The following is a 6506-nucleotide window of genomic DNA, read 5'->3' as shown; positions in this document are numbered from 1 at the left end:
CTGATCTGTGGATTCGTACAAGTCTGGAACCAACTTCTTATCTGAGTGAATGTCTTCGCACGATGAGGTCAATGTCTTCTAAACTGATTAATCTTCAAAACCTTCTGAGAATGCATATGACCTCTTCCCCTTACCTCGCACCTTAATGCTGTCACAGGTACATGTCCGTGGGAGAATCCTTCAGTTTTCATAGTCTGCATTCATTTGCAGAATTCCTACAGCATCACATAAACTCTCCTGAAGCCAGTTCCTGTTGGTCCAGAAAAAGAAAGCCTTTGAAGCCTTTGAAAGTTTTGAAGCCTTTCAAGTTAAAGTTTATGGCTTCAGAAGCAGCAGCAAGGAAGGGGGGCAGACAGAGACGTGAGGGAACTTCCAAAGATCTACCTGAAGATTTGGCAGGAATGTACAAAACAGATCCAGAGAGAGCTATGGGCAGCGCAAGACCCGAATCCAATGGATTCGACGCTATTGGGCAGAACAGTGGTTCAAATACCGCTTCGTCACTCAGGAGTATGCTGAAAAGAGTGCCATCAAGAAGCCATGGGGGGACATCTTATACAAGAATCTCGTACCCAAGACCAGAGATGAAGCCATTGCTCAAGGCTTCTACCCATGCATGGTCCGAGGACCACAACCTGATGATGCGCATCCGTCGTCACTCCTCTGGTGCCATGACGACAATCTCTTCCAGCGCAACTTTCAGTTTGCCCAATAGTCAGCGAAGCTAAACAAGAAGAAATTTGGGTTAGACTTCAACCCTGGACCCTCCTCACCAAGGGCAGATGGCACACGCAACGCGGAACCCAATGTCATCGGTCCGTTTGCCAATCTTGAGGGTCTGATCACTCACATCTTAGTCCAAGGGACTGCCGTAAATGACCCTCCAGCTGACTCTGAGTCTGATGAAGCTCCTGCTGTGCCAAAGCCAAAGCAGACGAAGAAACCAAAAGCTTCAAAACCGGCCCCTGCCTCAAAAATCTCAAGGGCGAAGCCATTGAAAACTGCACCTCCTGAAGTCAGTGTGCAGTCTGAAGACGTATCCCGCGTCTCCAAGCCCCGGAAGGAAAAGGAGCCCCAGCAACAAACAGGCAAAGAGCTCACCGCTGCTGCCATTCTGCGTAGCGAAGCCATTGATCTATCAAGCGATGAAGATCTTGGAGATGACGCTCTTGAGCAGCTCATCAAAAGCAAGGAAGAAGCAGAAATCTTCAACAACCTACCTCTCTTTGATGTTGCCATCATCCACAACTTCATCGATGAATGGTTTGCCTCACCGGACATAAGTTTTGAAGATCTGCAGCTGCCCGTTGGCCTCAGCATCGCCTTCCAAGGCGCAATTGCTTCAGAACTAGCCATTGCTCAGCGCATTGTTGAGCTGAAGCAGAAAATTGATCATGAAAAGGCTCAGTTCAAGAAGCACATGGCCAGGCTCAGCGTGCAGGAACTGAAGAGCTTCAAAACCATGCTGCATGAGCTAAAGGAAAATTTTCTAAAGAAGCGTGCAGAAGCTCAGGGCTCACGTGAGAGGATGAAGTCTTTGGCAGAAAGATGTGTTCAAGCCTACAACGAGGCCGAGAAGCGCAAGGCACTTGGGCGTCCTGGCATCGACCCCAACATGGCCGCGAAGAAGAAGAAGATGCCTGCTGTGAATGAACCAGAGGCACCTAGGCAAGAAGCGGTTCAAATTGTCTTCCCCACTGCAACGACTGGCTCGAAGCCAAAGAGCCGGTCAACAGCTTCAGAGCTAAAGAAGACAAGAACTGCAGAGGCTGAAGCTAGAAAAAGGAAGAGCTCTGAAGCCTCTCCCATTGCTCCCAGCAAAAAGAAGCGCAAGATCAAGAGATCTCGGGCTGCTCCCACAGAGCCCTTGATAGTTGAACCTCTTTTTGTCCTTCACCCCAATACAGAAAGAAGACTGACAGTTCATGAGCCTGCTCCCACAGAGGCTCCTGAAGCTGAAGATATTCCAGCAGCCGACCCCATCGCTGCTGAAGACATTGGTCATCAAGACAATGTACAAGATGATGCAGCCCTTCCTTAGCTTGAAACAAGCAAACTCATCAGTATTGGTCGTCCTCTGACGCTAATGGCACAAGATGAGTCATGGGCAGATCGCCCTCAGGAGGAAGAAGACTTTGAGGTCCAGCCCACTCCGACCCCACAAGCGTCGTCTGCGTTCCGTAGGCTTCGCAAAGGTCCACGGCCTCAAGTCCATACTGCAGAAATTCCGGCTGCATTAGCCGAAGACAATGAAGAAGCTCCACCAGAACCTACTTCCCCGCTCCATCAAGATGCAGTTCTCCAAGAGAACGTGCCTGAGGTTGTCCCTCCAACTACACAAGGGAAGGAAGAAAATATTGCGGCTGCCACCACAAACACTGAAGCCAATGTGGAGCCCGCCCCACCAAATGCTTCAGCGGACAGCGAAGCTACCGAGCCAGACACTTCTGTTCCTGAGTCTGCTGCAGGTCCTCAATTCGATTATCATATTGAGCACAGACCTCATGTTCAGAAGCCAGTCCCAAGGCTGCCAAGGTTCCCAGGTCCTGCATCAGCACCTGGTTCCTTTGACATCAACAGCTTCAAGGCAGACAATACATTTTTCAACAGCTCCAAGAACCCCTATTCAAGGGAAAGGATTGTATCTGACAAGTTCTGGAGCTATTCTCAGCGCAGCTATTATTCATGCATCTTATACAACCAAGGCCGCATCTTTCCACACAAGCGCCTTGAGGTTGAAGCTATTGCTGGTCTGCCATGTCTTGAGGAAGCTTTGGATTGCTTCAAGCAAGTGGGTCTGCTGCCGTTTGTGACAGATGAAGAGCACTGGAATGAAGAGCTTCTGCTTCAGTTCTATGCCACCCTTCATATCAAAGGATACAACAGAGATCCGAAGACTTGGATCCTGGAGTGGATGACCGACAATGTCCATCATGAAGCCAATGCATTTGATATCATTGAGCTCACCGGCCTGCCCACTCCTGGCGAATTCTTCGAGGAAGGTTGTCAATTACATTCTGAAGCTATTGAAAGCATATTCCAGAGACCTGAACCAAACATGAGTCAGATGCTCTCAATGATGAAGCCATTGCCTCAGGATGCACCCTATCCAACTGAGTTCTTCATTGAAGACCTAGAGTACCTGCCCAGGACCATATATCACATCATCCGGCGGACTCTCTGGCCCATTAAGGGACACTCACCAGATGCCAAGATCGAGGGTGCAATGAAGACTCTCATATTCTATATCCTGCATGGCAAATGCTTCAACGCACAGGATCTCTTCATATGCCAACTTGCAGCGTCAGGCTCAGAATTATTTGGTTTGAAGTTCTATGCTCCTTGGGTGATGAGGCTAATCAAACTGCACTCTACGATCTCGTATCAGCCCTCTGCCCGAAACCATCGGATCTTCTTGCCAGATGGGGATACCTCTGCTGAAGCAATATACCCGGAGCCTGCCAAACAACCGATAGGTCTTCAGAATGCAGAACACCAGAGCTTCACGCAGAATGTTGAAGGTGTTGAAGCCATATCCAGAGTATATCCGTTGGCTGGCACTACACGTGCACCAGCATCTACTGAAGCCACAGACAGCACAAATGCTCCAAGACCCAAGAAGCGTGCTCGTGTCCTCACTGACCGAGAGCTTCTTGTGGCCCTTCACCAAAAGCAAGATAGGCATCACGACTGGCTAAAACGTCAGATGAAGAGCCTCTTGGTGGATGTCAATCGTCTTCGAAACCTTGCCACCAAGAATTCCTTCGTTACACACGAAACCTGCCGTCGTACATGGAAAGGGCTCTTAATGATGTGTACTGAAGCTGAACTTGAAGAGGATGGCTTCACAGAGCGTTTCAAGTTTGACACCACACCTCCTAGAAGGGCTGTGATTGGCAACACACCATCACTTGAAGACTCTGAGTTTTCTTCATCTGCTGCCACAGTTACTGCAAGGATCATTAATGAAGACGATGATGCTACATCACCACCACCTGCCTTAGCACATCCCAGCTCTGCACCGCCAAACAACTCCACCGACCCTGCTGCGCCTGGGAACGCATAGCAAACTCTATGTCTTCAAACCTTTTTGGTCATTACTGACAAAAGGGGGAGAAGCGTATGATGCTTATAGTCTTCAAGCGGGTCAATATGGGCGGGTGCCTTATGTTTTGTCATATTTTGCTTCGTGTTTACAACTCTTATTTTTGCTTCATTTGGCTCTTTAAGTTGTAAACACTAAAACTCGATGGTCGTCTGCTACTTGTTTGCCACTCTGTTTGCGAAGATAAATTCCGCATGTGCGACGATAAATTCCGCACTTATCTCATTCTGCAGACGTCCATTTTCCATTATGCATGTCATTATCTTCATATACTTCACATGCATAGTGGATTGTCATCATAAGCTGAAGAGGATCTCCACAAGTACAACATGCCATGTGCATTTGCATTCCAAAAGCAAATTAACTTATATGCACATCTTCAGGGGGAGCCTTTGCAACTTATGAAGACAATTGCCTGTCCTTTACAAACTTCACACATTATATTCCTCGTTGAAAACCTCAACTAGTTTGTCATCAATCACCAAAAAGGGGGAGATTGTAAGTGCATCTAGTGCCACCCCTAGTTGGTTTTGGAGCATTGACGACAAACCTAGTTGAGGGACTAATGTGTTTGTGAGAATTGCAGGAAAACACAGGTAGAAGTTCCTCATTGATTCGGTTTTACTACCAGAGATGACCCCTAAAATGTATGAAGACATTGAAGACAAAGGTGGTTTATGAAGATATTCACATTGAAGACTATGACATAAGAAGACACGTTATGAAGCCTATGGAGCTCGAAAACTTAGATCTTTCGTAGTTCTTTTTCTTTTGTGTTGTGTCATAGGAACCACCGTACTGTTAAGTGGGGTCCAGGAGAACCAGTCAGAATGACTGAAGTGATGCCTAAATCAAAAACCTATGTCTTCGAACGAAGACAATGAGAGCGAATCTTGTCCAGAGCCGGACAAGTCAGCTTTGCTTGTAGCCCAAGTAAAGTTGCCATGAGAGTTCGAAATCTGACCGTTGAGACACGTGTCAGTTCCTTAGTGACCCAGGGTCATTTCGGACAAATCAGGTCAGGTTGCCAAGTGGCTATAAATAGCCCACCCCCACAACCATAAACGGTTGGCTGCTCAGATTTCAGTGCACGACTTTTGTCGTTTGAGAGCAATCCACCTCGAAGCCTTTGAGAGAAAAATTCCTAGTGAGGAGAAAAGCCCTAACCATCCAAAGCCAGAGTAAATTGGGCATCACTTAAGTCTTTGTGTCTGTGTGATCTGAAGACTTATTACACTTAAGGACTATGAATCCTCCAGACGGTTAGGCGTCGCGTTCAGAGCATCCAAGAGCCATTGTGGATTGCCAGTGAACGAAGTCTGTGAAGGTTTGGGAGTCTACCTTGAAGACTTACCAGAGTGATTGGGCGAGGACTAAGTGACCTTAGCTCAAGAAGAATACGGTGAGGACTTGGTGTCCTGGACTGTGTGTTCAGGACTGGATGTCCGGGACTGTGTGTCCTAAGGTTTAAATACCTAGCCGGTCCAACCAGACGTACAGTTGTCACAGCAACTGGAACTGGTCCAACATATCATTGTCTTCAACGAGTCACTGGTTTCATCTTCACTTCCTTTTCTTACTGTTACACATTGTGAAGCCATTGCATGCTTGCTTTATCTCTTGTCTTCACAACGTGTATGTTTGAACTGTTTGGCTTCATAACTTCTTCCTACCTGATCCTTATTACACTGCAGTTGTTTGTCATTGTACTTTCACTCTATTGAATATATGACCATGGCTGGCCTAGTGTAATCTAACTTCCGCTGCACAGTAAAAGGCATAATCTTCGCTGTTTGTCTTCATAACTCTCACGTTTTGAAGACTTTCATAAAAATCGCCTATTCACCCCCCCCTCTAGTCGATATAACGCACTTTCAGACAGTGGCCTAATTTATGATCTAGACGTGTATAAAAGTTGATCTAAAAGTGGTTACTTTTGTTCTATATGCCTTTTTCCCGTCACAACATGGCAAATATTAGAACAAACAACATAAATAATCATTTTAAATAGAAAACAATTAAATTTGGTGTACAAAGCTTGCATATGCAGGAGAGGACTATGTTGAGTTGAAAATAATTAATTGTAGCATTCATGGATTGCTGTAGACTAAAATTTGTTGCATATTAGCATTCATGGAAAGGTAATTTCGTTTACTTACCTATGCTCAAGCTAAACATGCAAAAAGCTTTAGCATTTATAAAGAGAGTGGCTTAATTTAGGATCTGAAAATTTCATGTGGGATTTGCCAATTTTGTCACCCATTTCTATTTATTTATTCAGAGGATTGAGCAGCTGAGAGGCTGTATACCTTAGTGATTTTCTTGCTGGACCTGCTGATCGGCATTTAAATGCTATACTTGTGTTTATTGTACACAACATGTGGAAGAAAAAAGATATATA

The sequence above is a fragment of the Triticum dicoccoides genome, chromosome 7A (genome assembly GCF_002162155.2).
Source record: "Triticum dicoccoides isolate Atlit2015 ecotype Zavitan chromosome 7A, WEW_v2.0, whole genome shotgun sequence".
NCBI classification, from domain to species: domain Eukaryota; kingdom Viridiplantae; phylum Streptophyta; class Magnoliopsida; order Poales; family Poaceae; genus Triticum; species Triticum dicoccoides.
Note: the sequence above shows the minus strand (reverse complement) of the source record.